This window comes from Rhinopithecus roxellana, chromosome 5, assembly GCF_007565055.1.
Source record: "Rhinopithecus roxellana isolate Shanxi Qingling chromosome 5, ASM756505v1, whole genome shotgun sequence".
NCBI classification, from domain to species: Eukaryota; Metazoa; Chordata; class Mammalia; order Primates; family Cercopithecidae; genus Rhinopithecus; species Rhinopithecus roxellana.
In genome coordinates, this window is record NC_044553.1 from 79020536 (window position 1) to 79037562 (window position 17027).

General features: G+C 49.6%; 1 pseudogene; it reads right to left on the reverse strand.

Annotated features, from left to right (window-relative positions):
* Positions 1-1833: 1833 nt before the first annotated feature.
* Positions 1834-13463, reverse strand: LOC104662982 (annotated as a pseudogene).
* Between the last annotated feature and the right edge of the window lie 3564 nt (positions 13464-17027).

The window sequence follows — 17027 nt, forward strand, 5'->3', positions numbered from 1 at the left end:
CAGAGCCTTTTCGTGTGTGTTTTCTGGGCACTTGGGTAAAGACACCCTGTCCAGGCCTTTGTTTAGGATATTTGGCCCATGGAGGAATGAGGCTGGAATCACCTGGGAGGGGCAGAGGCTTCAACTGGAAGGAGGAGTGACCTGAACTCCAGGTTCTAGGCCTACACTTTGTTCCCATGCAGCACCTCGTTAGTGGTAACTGCGGCCTGGAAGTCAGGGGCCTTGGTGGCCAAGTGTTGGGTGGACAGGAGGATCTGAGGAAGGTTAGGGGCATCTCTCCAACACTGTCCCCCACCCCTTCCCCAAATCAATGCCCTCTGATGGCTCAGACACAGCCCCAGCCAGCAGCAGTGCAGGTCAGGAAGGACGAATGCACTCAGCACAAATCTGCTCCATAGTCTCTGCCTCACTTCATCTCAGGTTGAGGGGAATGAGTCCCCGCAGCACTGATGATATGCTGTCAGCTGAGAATGTTCAGCTTGATTTAGAAAGATAAGGTGGGACATCTCTTGGGCATGGCGTGTGGAGCAGTGCCATCCCTCTGTGGCAGCGAGCCAAGCAATAAACCAGAATGTGCAAAACCTGCGTCCCAGAATCACCATTCCCGGAGGGAAAGCCTGTATTGTCAAGATGCCCACAACTAAATTAATCCAAACACTCCACCCAGCCTCGAAAACCGGTAGAACTTTAACATTAATATACTAACCCTCAGGTCTATACGGAAATGTGTAAGAATAGCCACATACTGTAACATGTGGTCATTGAGAGAGAGGAGCCCATCAGAACAAACAGAACCAAGTCCGGAAACATGTCTGTCTAGGTGCAAGATGTCAGCAAGTGTGTCAGCCAGGGAAGCAGACCAGGAGCAGATATTTATTAAGATTTAAAAGGGGCTCCATAGCTCAGGCCTATAATTACTATACTTTGTGAGGCTGAGGTGGAGGATCACTTGAGCCCAGGCATTTGAGGCTGCAGTGAGCTGTGATCCTGCCACCCAATTGCAGCCTAGAGACAGAGCAAGACCCCATCTCAAAAAAAAAGTGCTTAGATGTGCCCTTACATGAAGCTACCTTGGGTACAGCTTCCAAGACTGGTGAGGCCTCACTCAGGACCAGGGAGCCCAGCACTAGCTTCCACCGCCTGAGCGGCACCTGGAGGAGGTGGCCACAATGTCCTCAGTCCAGGCTCTGTCGGGTCCCAGATCCCCCGATCATCATGCCTTTTCTGCCCAAGCTCATTATGGCCTCCACTGACCGCAGCCTCTTCCACCTCCCCAAAGGGACCCCTGCTCATGCTCCCCAGCCCGCAGGAGTGCCTGTGTCTCCAGGAAGCCTACACTGCTGGCTCTGGGCTCTATGTAGGAGAGCTGGGCAGGCTGGAAACCACATATTGAGCTAATGAAGAGCTCACTGTGATTCGGATTCTATCAAACATCATAGCAGAACATAAGCAGATTTTATCTGAGTTCTGTAATGAATATACATGCTGCAATAATGTTTAAAAAGCATGGCAGCCTATTCCAAACCAGTAAGAATAGTTTTGTGCAAATAGTGGGTCTTTGTGTGTTTGAACTCCCACCATGTAAGGGCAAACTCAATATGCGAGCTAATGACCTACAATTATCAAATTAAAACCAAAATGCTAAAGGATGCCAGAGTGAACATCAGGGAAACACCCACTCTCCCTTAACTTTTCACAAAGAAATTTAAACTGTAAATTAGAAACATAAATAAACACGAGGGGCTCTAACATTCCAATGAAGTAGATGAATTGTGTAGGGGGTTAACCCCATAACTTGTTGTTGTTGCTGTTTTTAAATTTCTTGACCAGCTCTCAGATGATGATGATGTTTATCTCTCTGTTCTCGGCTGCCCGGTAAAAGAATGGCACGCAGGGTTTGGTGGCCAAGCCTGGGTGCTCCTGGGTGTCCTGCATTACAGAAAGCAGCTGCAGGATCTTCTGTGCAGTGGGGTTGTCACGGGGAGAACCCTCCCTGGCCTCTCCCGCTGCAGGCTCCACGCTGTCGTGAAAATCTTCGGAGAGAGGGAGGCAGTGGTCTGAGTACACTGTGAGCCTCCCCTGCTCCGGCCTGCCCACCCCGCCTGAGGGCTCTACTCACAACCGGGCTCCTCGGCAGCCGCAACTTCCTGGGGGGCTGGGGCCCCTGGAGCGGGCTGATCAACAGGGTTCTGGGCAGCAGGGAGGAATTTGTCATGCCCCTCGTGGTCGCCCACAACCGGCAACACCATATCTTGCAGCTCCAGCAGCTTCACCTGAAGGGAGGGGTGCTCAGTTGCCACGCCTGAGCCAGCGCCAGCAGCCACCCTCACCCCCACCCCCGCAGAGATGTTGCACACCCTCTACCTTCATCTCCTCCTCGTTCTGGACCAGGCTGCTGGCTTCCTCCTCTTGGTGCCGTGTGTTTGGCCCTGCCCCCTGGCTCTCATATACCATGATGTGCTCTCCTGTGAGAGGACATGGCTCAGACACTGGGGCCCCTCTGAAGGCTCTGCAGCTCCCTGAGCCCGTGCCCTGGCCTCCTGCTTACTCATGCCACCTGTCGCTCCAGAGAGCTAGATGAATCCAAGCTCTAGATTCTCCACCTGCTGCTTCCTGTCCACCTTCTTCCTCAGGAGGTCCATAAAGCTGCTCTGGAGCCAAAATAATTTGGTCACATCACGGGAGTGACCTGTCCTGCCTGCCCCCACTTTTCTTGGCCCATGGCAGGACTCACTCACCTTCACCTTCTCCATGACCTCCTTCAGGGCCCGGTAGCTCTCCCCACACACAAACTCACCCCCAGTCCCTGGGGCTGGGGCCTCTGCCTCTGGCTCCTTCCAGGCCGAGGCCACCGGGTGAGCCAGGTGCAGGCAGCACAGCCTTCACACCTTCCATTGCCCACATAGTCATGCCTGCTCCTCCTGGAAACTGGCTCCAGCGGAGTTGAAAAATGCCACTTGAAGGCAAGAGCTGAGTATTCTTGTAGGGGCATACACAAAAAAAATGGGGCAGGGAGGTGGAGCACAGCCCCTTCCCTTGGGGCCTCAGAGAGTGCACCTGTTGGTCACAGGTGAAGTGGTGTCTGACCACTGGCTCCCGGAAGAGGTGAAGGTCCAGAGAAATCAGAAGGCGGGGAAACCAAGAGCATAAGGGGGTCTGGGAGGGACCACAGAGGAAGGTGGCAAAGCGGGGGCAGGGAAAGTCAGACTCACCGTGGCTTCCCAGCTCTCCAGGTCCTCTGGGATGCTTGGCATAGGCCGAGGCACCCCGTCCTCCTCAGTGTCCAGATGTCCTCCTCCATCTCCTGTGGGGAGGTGGCCAGAGGGGTCCTCAGAAAACCCAATAAGGGAAGTACTGTGGGCCCACCTCTGTCCCCATCCTCACTGTATAACCCTGAGACGGCCCCTCCCGAGAAGGGAATGAGCTGCTGTTCTTTATTTTTCCTATTAAGATCCAAGATCTTGTATATTGCCCAGGCACAGTCACACTACCGGTTGGTGCGGGAGTTCTGACCTGCTCCCTTTCTGATCTGGGCCAGTTCACTCATCCTTAGGCAACCTGGTGGCCCCCTGCTCCCGGAAGGTCACCATATTGATACCGAACTTAGTGCAGACACCCAGCTGGCATAACAACCTGCTGTTCTAAAGGTCTCTTCCAACCCCTCAATACTATGCTGCTAACAGTCCCCCCTTCCTCCTGGGGCTCTCTCCTCTTCCTCTGAGTGGTCTCCTGTACCTTGTCCACGGAGAGCCATGAGACTGAACTGGGTCTCTAGCTGTTGGTTCTGCTGGCTGGCAGCTTCAAGGCACTCCTAAGGGAATGGAAAACAGACTGAGAAGGCACAGAGGTTGCCAGGTCGTCCCCCTCGGGGCCCTGTCCTCAGCAACTCCCTCTCCTGGGTCTCCTGCAATTTTGGCAGGCCATCTCAGCCACCACTTTGCCCTGAGCTTCCTGCTGCTGCAGCTGGTCCACGAGCTGGGTCTGCAGTAACTGCCTGTGCAGCGCCTCCTTCTTAGAGGTCAGCTGCTGATAGGTGACCACGTACTGCTGCAGGTGACCCAGGTAGTAGTCTCACTGCTGCTGCTGCAGACTCTGAGACTCTTGGCTCTTCAGCTCCATCTGCAGGAAGACCCTGAGCATGAGGGCATGTGGTGGTTGGCTTCCAGATTCTGGGCCCATTAATAGGGTAGTGAGGGCACTGTGGGACTCTGTCACCTGCCCAGGAGCCTGGCCCCTTGCTCCAGGCCTAAGAGACTTCCCCCCTTGCCTAGAACCCCACACCTCCTTCCCCAGCCTCAAATCTCATGTCCTTCTTCCCACCATTTAAACTGTAGACCACAGACTGGTGGAAAAGCAGAAGGAGCCAACCACCATCTGCTAAGCGTGCTACATGCCTAATGTTTTCCATGTGTTCTCTCATTTAATCCTCAGCACCTCCATGAGAAAAATGCTAACTTCCTTTTGAAGCTAAAGAAACAGAGACTTAGAGATGAAAAGTAGTGGAACTGAGGCCAGAATCCAGTTTGAATCTAAGCAGGCTTTTTTCTTTTGTTTTGAGACAGAGTGTCACCATGTGGCCCATACTGGAGTGCAGTGGTGCAATCTCAGCTCACTGCAACCTCCACCTCCCAGGCTCAAGAGATTCTCATGCCTCAGTCTCCTGAGTAGCTGGGATTACAGGCATGTGCCACCATGCTGGGCTAATTTTTTGTTGTTGTTATAATTTTAGTAGAGATGAGGTTTCGCCATGTTGGCCAGGCTGGTCTCAAACTCCTAACCCTCAAGAGATTCTCCTGCTTCAGCATCCCAAAGTGCTGGGATTACAGGCAGGAGCCACTGTGCCTGGCATAAGGACCCTCTTATACCACTGTCTCCACCCCTATGATTGGGGGAATCCATGCCTCTAGCTGGGAAGGTGATGTCCAGACCTGGGAGGAGCCCAGGGCTACCCACCTCTAAAAGTCAGAGGGCAGGAAGCAAGAAACAATCATGGAGCTGCCCTGGAGGGTGCTGGGGTCACCTGCCCCCCAGCTGGAGCTGCCTTTGGCCTGGCACCTCCCCTCCCCAGAGGCTGGTGCCCGCCTCCCAGCCCTTCTTGGATGGGGCAGCGGTTACCATCTTCTTCACCTTGCTCAGCTTCTCCTGCAGCTCCTTTACTTGCTGCTCCAACTGCAGTGCGCTCTTGTTCTTGTTGCTCTGGACAGAGAGAAGCAATCAGTGGCCAGCCACTGCAGATGGAGACCCCAGAACTTGGTGTCTGCCTCCCATGTTACCGGGAAGGGTGGAGGTAGGTTAGAAAAATCATCCCTTCTCCCCTACAGCCATCAGAGCAGGGCCTGATGAGCTCTGGGTCACAGGTGCCTTTAGAGGTATCATGTCACATGAGGGCTACACTGCCTCAATTTACAGGTGGGGAAACAAAGGCCTGGAGGGCTAGGGATGAGGGCAGGCTGCCCAGGTGGGGCAACCCACTAGATCTTCAAAGCTGCACTTGTGGCTCGGCCAGCTGCTTGTGGAACTTGTGGTTCTGGGAGAGCACGAGCCTCTCCTCCTGCTTTTGCAGCCTCTCCTCCTGTTTTTGTAGCCTCTCCTGCTTCTCCCACAGTCTCTCCTCCTGCTTTTGTAGCCTCTCCTCCTGCTTTTGCACCTCTCCTCCTCCTTTCGCAGCCTCTCCTCCTGCTTTCGTAGCCTGTCCTCCTGCTTTCGTAGCCTGTCCTCCTGCTTTCCCAGCCTCTCACCCTGCTCCCCCAGCCTCTTCTGCTTCTCCCGAAGCCTCCTCTTTTGCTCCCATAGTCTCTCCTCCTCCCGCAACCTCCTCTCCTCCTGCTCTTGGAGCCTCTCTTGCTGCTCTCGGAGCCTCTCCTCCTGCTCCCGGAGCCTCTCCTTTTGTTCCTTGCTCAGGAGACTCAAGGTCTGATTGTTTTCCATCTGGAATTGGAGTTTTCCCTCCAGACTTTCCACCTCCTTCCTCAGGTGTTTGGCCTCATCTTGTAGCTGTTCCACCTCAGATGTCCCTGCTGGGTCCACCGGGGATGGGGGCTCAGCTGAGAAATGAAGCAGACAATAAGGGCCTCTGGATTCCCCACCCACCACCCCCCTCAAAGAAAAAGCCCTCCTTTTGATGCAGCTCCTCTCAGGCTTCCCAAGCTTGGCCTCACTGCTAATGATTCCTCACACCCGATGGTGCCAATTTCCAAGCCACTTTCAGATAGAGAGCACTGTGGGTGGCTGACAATGGGCACTCCTCCCTCTTTGCTGATGGGGACCCTGAGGCTCATGGAGATGACAAGACTTGCAGTCTCCTGGCACAGAACCTCTTTCCCTCTGCCTCAAAGCCCTTCCATCCACCCACCTCCCTGGGGCACTCTAAGCCACCCCACAGCCCTCTGATGCCAGTCCTGCTCCCAGGTCACACCAGCCCCATCTTACCAATCTGGTGTTTGAGTTCGGACAAGCTCCTTTCCAGCTCCTGTATCCGATGTATGTGACACTTCTTCTCCTCTTTCAATGCGTGAGCCTGCCCAAAGCACAGGGGGAAAGGGCCCTGGAGACAGGGGCTGGTGGCTGGACAAGCTACGATCTCCCTCTCTGCCCCCACCTCCACAAAGCCCAGAACTATGACCACCTCGAGCTATACTCTTCCCATTTTACAGATGCCCAGAAAGACCCAGTGACCCATCTAACGTGGGGCTGAAGGGTCAGGTCTCACCTCCATCGACATTTTCTGCATCCTCTCCTGCTACCGGGTCCTCTCTCCTTTTATATGTTGAGCATATTCATCTCTCTGTAGCTGGACTTGTTTAAGTGACTCTGTCACCTGCAAGAATGGGCACAGAAGTTAAGAAGGGCTGTCACTGGTCCTCACCTGCTCCTGGTCAGCTGGGATCATCTTCCTTCCACATCCCTCCCTCTGCAAAGCCTCACCTGTGTCACGTGTGCGTTCAGCAGCGCCCGCTCCTTTCTGGTCTGCTGTAACTGCCGCTGGAGGACTGCTTCACTGCGGCTCGAGGACTGGATGTGAAGAGTGAGAAGTTTTGATCTGGGGAGCCCGGGCAGTGCCCCTTAAAGGACTAGGGCTAGGCTCAATATACAACTCGGTCAGTAAAGATCAAGGTATTTCCAAGCCCATGGCCTGGTTTTTAAAAGAACTCAGTAAAGTTGGAAGGGACAGGGAAAGAGATCGAACTTACAGCTGGCTAACGGAGGCCCAGAGAGATCAGATAACATTGCTATTGTTATTACTGTGATTACTACCACTGTTTGAACCTTTATGGAGTGCTTCACCAGGTTCCATACTAGCAATCCCATATAATCCTCATAACCACCATGTGAGACAGTTACTAGGATAACCTCTATTGTGTAGATGAAAAACATGGAGTGTTCGAGGTTAAGTGCTTGCCTAAGATCACTGAGACAGAGCTGGGATTTGAACACCCAGGTCTATCCGATTCTCTAAGCCTATTTTCCTTGCTGGGGGTGGGGGCACAGAAAGGAAGGGGAAGTTAATCATTTGTTCACTTTTTGAAAGGATGATACATTCGCATAGTCCAAAACTCAGAAGGTACACCATGGAAGTGTCTCCCAGCCACCCTGTTACTCTCTCCTGGGTCTTTTGTGAACTCTTGCAGACATGTTTCATGTATATTATCATAGTATGTACACACACACAAACACAGACACACACACACACACACACACACACACACACACACACACCCCTTTCCTCTCTCTACAGAAATGGTAACGTACTAAAGGTACTCTTCTGTACCTTCACAGTACAAGCACCCAATACCCCAGCTAGGATTTGGCCAAGGCCACAGCCAGGTAAGGGCAGGGCAGGCACTTGGCCTTCAAGCTGTGTGTGCAGTGCTCACTCCCCACAGTGCCCCTCAACTCACCCACAGCAGCTGACTCAGCCCCAGGCTGTCTCTAACAACCACACACAATAGCAGCTAGAAATGAGCATGCTGCCTTCTGGGCAGGACACTGCATCCTACAGAAGGGACCTTTACACTCTCTCCTCCATCTGGGAAGCTGGGCTGCCAGGGGGTGGGGCAGTTGGTTGGACTCACCCTGTCCTCTTCCTGCTGCTGTGTAGACACAGCAGAGAGAGCCCGCTCCAATTCTTGAATACGCTGTAAGGAGTATTGCAGGTGGCCAGCAAGATCCTTGGACTCTTCTGTAATGACAGAGGTTGAGATGGGACCCAAAGGACTCCCCCTAAAGACCTGTCAAAGTGCCAGGTTGAAGGATGATGGAGTGACCTGATTCCCACCTTTGAAGTGTCTGGCAGCACGTTTAGTATGGTAAAGGGTGGTCTTCAAGTCTCCCTTTTCCAGCATGAGGATGTTGATTGTTTGAAATTGAATGTTTGGGAGAAAAGCCAAGCAAGTGCTGAAAGAGAAGGAAAGAAACATTCTCTGGAGGACAGGAGAAAACTCCCCACTCTCCACTCACCTCTAACTGCTCCGTTTGTGCTTTTTGTATTTCTTTGTTTGCTTTCTTTTCCTGCAGGAAGAGGAAGACAGAGCTCTTACCACAGGGAGGCAGAGATGGCACAGCAAGAGACATGCCCCCAGAATGCCACTGATGCCCCAGGACAGGCCCACCCATGGGACCAGGTTATCAGGGACCCTGTGGGGATGTGGTGTAACCTGAGGGATGTGCCTTCTTCCCCAGGCTGGGACTGGGCGAGGTGAGACTGGTGCCTCTACATCTGAGTGCCCCCCAAACCCAGCAGTCATGTTGTGAGCAAACAAAGAAATCACATTACTTCTTCCAGCTGATGCTCCACTTGTTCCTTCTGTTGTTTCTGTGGGGACAGTCAAATTCAGGTGACTGAGGGTGGCCCCCTCAACTCTTTTCCCCAGACCAGGAAGTGGTAGGCAGGGGCCAGGAAGGGATTTTAAAGACAACATTCTCAGACCCAATGGCAACATGAACTGATCAACTCTCCTCAAGCTCGCAAGGACAGAGGATTTGGGTCTTTGTTGGTTTTTGCCCACAGCCACAGAACTCAAAGTCTGAATCTGGATTCTCTCAAAAGGACAGTAACATAAACTTCTAGAGACGGAGTCTGAGAAAGGCCCACCCTTCTGCCAGCTTGTGATTGAGAAAGGTGCGTTCATTCAACAAACATTTAGTGAGCACTTACAAGCCAGGCACAGTTCTTCACAGCAGATACAGAATGGAAAAGGACAGACAGGAGTCCTTGGCCCTCAGGTTTACATTCTAGGAGCCTTTAAATCTCAGACTCTCAGAGCAAACTGAGACCTTTGATGCTCTACCTCCTTCGGAAACACCAGTGCAAGGAGGAGAGGTGGCTTGTCCAGACTCAAAGAGCAAATTAGGGACTGAGTTGTGACAGAAATACAGGGTCCCTGAGAAACCATCAGGCTAGTGCTTCCCTGAGAGGTGACAACCCCAGGGCGTGTGTGGCAAGGACTGGAGCAGGGGCGTCTGGAGAAGAGAGAGTCGGCAAAGAGGGCAGTGACAGAAGAGCCATGCTGCATGCTCCTTGCTCTGGGGTCCCTCCAGGTGAGGCCTGGGTGCTCCAGTTCCCCATTTGCCTTTGGCCCCAGGGGACCCAGCCCCTTTCTTCAGAGCCCTAAGGGGAATCTAAAGCCCAGGATTGGCAGTGTGGAATCACAGGACCCCACTGGACTCTTACCAGTGATTCTATGTTTTCATAGAGTTGATTGATTATTGCGGAGCTTGAGTCCAGGGCTACTTCCAGTTCTTGGTTCCGGCTCTGAGGCGCATGCAGAGAGGAGGAGTTGGAGGAGGATTGTGGGAAGAGGTAGAGAGAACAATCATTAGGGCTGGGGTGTGTGTGGGCTGTCTCAGCCGGCAGAGGGGCACCCAGCCCCCACTGTGAGAGGACGTTGGAGGGCTGGCCTGCAGGGTCACTGCACCTTGGCTCAGGGCCTCTTACCTCCAGATCCTTCAGGGTAGCAGATGACACAGGAGTAATAAAAAAGAGAAATAAAAAAAAAAAGCTTACAGGGAAACAGTTATGAATATAGAGAAAGTATAAAAACAGCAAAGGGGCCGGGCACACTGGCTCATGAATGTAGTCCCAGCACTTTGGGAGGCTGAGGCAGGTGGATCACTGGAGGTCAGGAGTTCAAGACCAGCATGGCCCACATGGTTAAACCACGTCTCTAATAAAAATGCAAAGACTAGCCGGGCATGGTGACAGGTGCCTGTAATCCTGGTTACTAAGGAGGCTAAGACAAGAGAATCACTTGAACCTGGGAGGCAGATGTTGTAGTGAGCCGAGATCGCACCACTGCACTCCAGTCTGGGTGACACAGTGAGACTCTGTCTCAAAAAAAAAAAAAAAAAAAAAAATCCCCAAATCGCACATGCCTTCTCTGTAAGTTATTCCCAAGTTACTTTTAAACTTTAAGGTCTCACCATTTCCAAGATGATAAAAGATGCGGGCAAGGAAAAAACCCAATCAATCAAGCAGGTGAAGAAGCAGACATAAACAGGATGAAGGTTAATGGCAGCAACATAAAACAAGGCAGAGGCTAAGTTTCCCCCAAACCAGAGAAGCCTCAGGGGCATGCACAGCTGGAGAGAGCAAGGCAGAGAGGGGTCTTGGCACTGCCTCACCTTCCACTTGTGCAATGGGGGAGCGCTACCCCACTGGAATGGTGAAGGTTGGACACCAGCACCTTCAGAATGTCCTGAATCTATAGGAGGGGACAAGGGAAAAACAAGGGCAGGGGGAGAAAGACAGAAGTGGCTTAGAGAGAAGCAAGAAAGTAGGGGAGGAGGAAGATGTGGGTTCAGGTAAATGAAACGCTGAGGAAGAGCAGAGGAGATTGAAACCATGGCCTGTGCCATTCTTCCAAATGGCCACCTGCTGCCTTGCCAGGGGCAGGAACAAATAGATGGAAATGTTCCCTGAGCGATGCAGTCACAGGGTGGAGTCACCTGACCAATGCAGCTCTTAATATGCTCACTGGACCCCTCTCCTCAGGCCCAGGATGTGGACGATGAATCTGGTAGAGCTCCAGACCTCCACCTCTATTAAAAAACCAGACTCCTGACTAAGGGTTCACTTGAACTAAGGGGGCCCCAGCTAAAAAACAAGTTTGAAAGACAGTGATCTTATCCAGTGTCATCTTACAATGGAGAAAACTGAGGCCCAGCGTAAGAAGTGATTTTTCTGTGGTCACCCAGCAAGCTGGTGGTAAGTTAGATCTTCTCTTACTCCTAGTGCCTGGGGCTCTCCTCACCACACCCTGAGCCCCCTTCTGTGACTCCTAAAGGGACAGCTTGATAGCAAGTGGCTGTACTCATTGGCCCAGCTCCCCCTTGAGACTGGGGATCAGGAAAATCAAACAGCAATGACCATTTCCTGGGTATCCTGGGTGTTCACAGCAGGACATGTACTAGGGATTAACATAAAAACAACAACAATATGGAATATCATTTAAACTTCAGAAATGAAAATCAAACAACACTACCCCTATTTTACAGATGTGAAAAGAGAGGCCCAAAGAACTCAAGCAACTTGCCATAAATCAGATCCCTAGCCAATGGAGAGGCAGGATTCAAACCCAGAATTCTTAACCAGTACCCAGCAATCTTAACAATTACCCTCTACTGTCCCCTTGGGCCCCCTATTCCCAGGAGCCTGGCCAGCCAAGACTCACATCCCCTGGTGAGTGGCAACCACCAGAAGTGGTTGTCTCAGGGCTACTGCCAGTTTTCTTTTTCATCTTCGCTCCTGCCGGAACACCAGGGCTGTTCCTCTGCTGATGTTCTTTCAGCTGTGGGAAAGAAGAGCAGTAATACTCAAGAGAACTACCAGCCCCTACAGCCACATCCCCCTTTACAGTTTTTCAAAATACTCTTATACACCATCTGATTTAATGTCACCAACAACTGTACAAGGTGTTTCCACAATCACTTACTGATTGAGAAAGGATGGATATTATGGCTAAAAAAAGGGAGGGTGGGTAATAATGGGACTTAAACTCAGTCTTGTGACTCCAAGCTCTGGGGTTTTGCCATGAATCAGCAGCTGCCAGAGACCAAAATCAGAGCCAGAGGTAGAAAACTAAACGTTAAGTAGGCAGGAACTGCACACTGTGTGGTTTGGAGTCATACATCCTCACACGTCTGTAAGTGTGAAGAAGTGCACCAGGACCTCTCAAACTTTTATATCCATGTGTCCTCATGGCAGAAGGCAGCTTTTTTGTTAAATCTTGGAATTTATCAGAAAGAGGACAACCCAAATCTCATTTCAGAGAGAAGTCTGGTATGCTTCAGAAAGATCTCCCACATTTATCCTGTGGCACTCAAAGTACCCCAAGTTGAGATGATATGAGGAAGATTCAAGCTGTCAAGTTCAGTTTCCCAAGATCTATTCCACAGAAGATAAGCAAATCTCACTTCAGAGACCACTGACTGAAGAGAAGTCTGGTCCCAGAACGGTGGAGAATTAGAATATAAGGTGGAGAACTCAGAAAAATATGTTAAAGTCTCTCTGGAGAGTAGAAGGCTGGGAGAGAACCAAACCAAACCCATTCTCCCATTGCCACCCAGAGATACTGTCAACGTTTGAGCTCACAGGGGAAGTGTAGGCTTTTCACAAAGTCAATGTCTATGCAAAGGGAGTAAGGCAACCTGAAACCTGTTGCTCCTAAGTCCCATAGTCCCCATTCCCCTTCCAGCTGGAAATTTGTGCTGTGGCCAGAGGAACCAGAAATGGAGCGAGGATGCTTAGGGGACTGGGTTGTAAGATTATAGGCCAGTCTTGCAGCAGTAATGACATCCCTAGGGGGACTGTGACATCACTACATTCCACTCCTCCCGGGGTTGGGGGAACCACATCAGTGCAATGGCTGAGTTGCTGATCCATGATTGGGGAGTGGGACGTAGGGCTGGTGCCCAGGTCCTTGGAGATGCCAGTCCAAAGAGCCCAGGGAGGTCAGGCTTGGGTCAGCAGGAGGGGGGAGTACAGCAGGAAGCCCCAGGAGTCACCAGCCCAAAGTCACCCGGGGATGACTGGCGATTGTGGGGTCCTGGGGCTGGGGGACCCAGATCCTCGGACAGCTGAGCCCAAAGAACCCAGGGAGGTTGGGCTTGGGGCAGTAGGACGTGAGGGGCGAGTATGGAGCAGGGAGCCCCAGAAGTCACCTGCCAAAAGTCACCATGGGGTGACTGGTGAGGGCAGAGGCTGGGCTGCTTGCTGAGAGGGCAAGGCTGACTGATGAGACTTTGGTGGAGGGAGCCCAGAGGTGCCAGGGTTAGGGTGCCCAGCCCAGTGTGCCTCAGGAGTGGTATGTACTCTGGCAGTGGTCTTGTCATCGGACGGGATCTCTGGCTAGGTTGGATGGCCATGACCTGTTGTGTCTTACCTTTTTCTTGGCTGCTGCCAATTGACTCTGTTGCATCTCTTCTAACATCATGGGGTGGGGAGGGAGGCAGGGTTGGGGTCACATCAGCAAACACCTCCAGTCACCTACCAGGCGGCTGTGTGACTGAGCCAGAGGAGGCATAACCAGGGCCGCACTAGAATGCAGAATGGGGGCGTGGCCTTAATTCTCCAAGCCCATTGGTCAATGAGAAAGATGAAAGGGAAAGGAGGCGTGGCCAGGGAGCAGTGTGTCCAGAGGGACCTGTGGCATCACAAGGAAAGCTGCCCATGCAACTGCTGTCCCCGCCCAGTTGGGGAGAGGGGCGGGGCCTGCCTACTCCAGGGGGTGGGGGGCTGGCTTTTGCTTTAAAACGTTCAAAATAAACTTTAAAAGATATATGTCTTTATACTCTAAATATATGTGTGTCAGTGTGTGTGTGTGAATACATGTTCCTCCAGAGCTGTCTTCATTATCCAGCTTCTATGCATGGTCTATGATTTTGGCCTACATTTTTCATCTTCAGATGGAGTACAAGAATTACCCGTATTATCTCTATTGAGACACAAATCCTATAAAAATGTAAAATTCATAGTATGTCTGATGATTAATGAAGTGGATTATATTATCCAACATTCCAATAAGGTAAAATAATCACAAGCAATTCTCTCTTTTGGAAAAACATTTCTCTTATTCTCCTACATTATTAAGATTTTTTTAAAGCAAGAAACACGTCTAATATCTTTAAAAACACAAAGCTTTTGGGCTGGGTGCAGTGGCTCACACCTGTAATCCCAACATTTTGGGAAGGCCTAGGTGGGTGGATCACCTTAGTTCAGGAGTTCAAGACCAGCCTGGGCAACATGATGAAACCCCATCTCTACTAAAAATACCAAAATACCCAGGTGTGGTGGTCTGTACCTGTAATCCCAGCTACTCAAGAGGCTGAGGCAGGAGAATCACTTGAACCCGGGAGATGGAAGTTGCAGGGAGCCAAACTCACACCACTGCACTCCAGCCTGGGCGACAGAGTGAGACTCCATCTCAAAAAAAAAAAAAAAAGAAAGAAAAAAATAGTCAAAAGTAAATAAAAACACAAAGCTTTCAACTTAATAAGCACTCAAAGCTCTTTCTGGTTTAAAGTATATACAAGGTCTATTTTTTCTAGAATCACCTGACCTCTCTAAGCCTTGCAAATGAAACTTAATTTCTCACTTGATACTTGGCTGTGACTCACAATCATGAAAACCAAGAACTGTGTTATGTCACTGTGTATTGCTTGTTACCTGAATTCCACACTAGGCTGGGATCAAGGGTTGAATCTTTCACGATTTGCTCCATAACCTGTGAGCTTCTTTTCCCACACCAAACTAAGCTTTTTTCTAGAGTTCTACAATTCACAGTTAGTAGACAAGAGGGTTCTCAATAATGTAGTCTCTGGACTAGCAGCACCAGCAGAACCTGAGAACTTTTTATAAGTGCAAATTCTCAGGCCCCACCCTGGACCTGGTGAATCAGTAACTCTGCAGTAAGGCTCAGCCATCTGTGCTGCAGTAATCCCTCCAGGTGTTCAAGAACCTCTGGCAAACAGCAGGTAGAAAAATGTGTTTCCTTCTGTAGGTCCAAAGCCAGGGATACCATATGTTCTGTCTTGATATGAAACCATGACTTGCAATTAAAACACATAAGTCTCCTTCCTACTCCCACCCTCCATCCAATGTGTTTTATTTTTATGAGTTAATAAGAAAAAAAGTGGCAATCAGAGATTCACTCTAAAAAGTATATTTACAAGTGTCAGTGCTCATCCAGTCTGATCTAATACAATACCATTTACACCTCCTACCTCTCAAGTTTTAAAAACTTATCTTCACAATGTAAGTCTCAGGCACACTAGCAGTTCTACAATAAAACACCAAGTAGATTGGAATGTCCAAACTTACTACAGAAGAAAAGGGGAATGATTGGCTGTATTTTCAAATTGCATTCAACCAGAAATGTAAGTTTTGAATTCTTTTCACCTTCACACTTCCAAGTTAATAGAATTAAATCAAAATACTCCATTCTTTCAAAGCCTCTAAGCCAGGCAAAGTTTTACTGTATTACTTCTTGCTTTCAATGGATGTAAAGCAGAATCCTGGTAGGCGCATTTTGTATGCCTGCAAAGATACAGAACTAAACAGTTCCATCTGTTCAATATTAAAAACAAAAGTCCTGTAAACCTCAGATGGTGAGTGTAATACTTCAGCACTAGCATCAAAGCCTCAAACATAAAAAGATACCAAGAACTTCACTAGCAAACAAAATGAGCTCTCGGCCGGGAGCAGTAGTTCACGCCTGTAATCCCAGCACGTTGGCAAACCAAGGTGGGAGGATCACTTTATGTCAGGAGTTCAAGACCAGCCTGGGCAGCACAGTGATTTCACATCTCTACAAAAATTTTTAAGAATTAGCTGGGCATCGTGGCACACGCCTGTAGTCCTAGCTACTTGGGAGGATGAGGTAGGAAAATTGCTTCAGCTCAGCAGTACAAGGCTGTGGTAGCTACGATCATGCCGCTGCACTCCAGTCTGGGTGACAGAGCAAGATCTACATAATTACAGTCTGTCCTGCTTCTGTTTATATTAAAATGCTTTCAATCAGCAGGATAAAATTTAAGTGAAATGCGACTTTGGAGGTTGGCCACAAAATAGGCAATGGAGAAACAGGCACTTCCCATAAGGAAAAAAATGATCAATAAGCATATAAAAAGATTCAAGTCTGGGTGCCATGGCTCACGCCTGTAATCCCAGCACTTTAGGAGGCCAAGGCAGGTGGAACACCTGACGTCAGGAGTTCGAGACTGGCCTGACCAACATGGTGAAACCCCATCTGTACTAAAAAATACAAAAATTAGCCAGGTATGGTGGCAGGCACCTGTAATCCCAGCTGCTTCGGAAGCTGAGGCAGGAGAATGGCTTGAACCCAGGAGACAGAGGTTGCAGTGAGCCGAGATTGCACAGTTGCATTCCAGCCTGGGCTATACAGCAAGACTCCATCTTAAAAAAAAAAAAAAAAAAAAAAAAAAAAAAAAAAGTTCAAAAGCAGTAGAAACCAAAGAAATGTAATGAAAACAATGAGATTTTCTCCTTAAATACCAGTAAAGTGGACAAATGGAAGGGAGACACTGGAGCTCTGCTACTTTGGGTGTATAAACTCTGAACCAATTTTTCTGCAGGATAATTTGAAAATTTCTATGAAACATCTTAAAAGTGTTTTATGTTATTCTCCTCCAGAAATTCTACTTCTATGAATTCAGCCCAAAAATGCTTGCTTGCATCCATTAAAATATATATATAAGAAAATTTACTTCAGGGGTGGCAATGATTAACTTAATATACATCAAGCTTTTAAAAATGATGATGCCAAGGATATATTTACTGCCATAGAAATATGCCCAAAACATAGTGACAAAAGACTATATGTTATGATTCTACTTTTTAAAATGTTCAAATGCATAAAGAAGTATAAAAAACAACAAGCCAGAACGTTTTGAGTGGCAACATTAAAGACTTCTCTTCATATTTTGTCTTCCAAATTATTACAAAAAGAATGTGATTTTCTTCATAATCAGGGAGAAGCATTATTTTCATTTATTTGCATTGAAATTCCTTT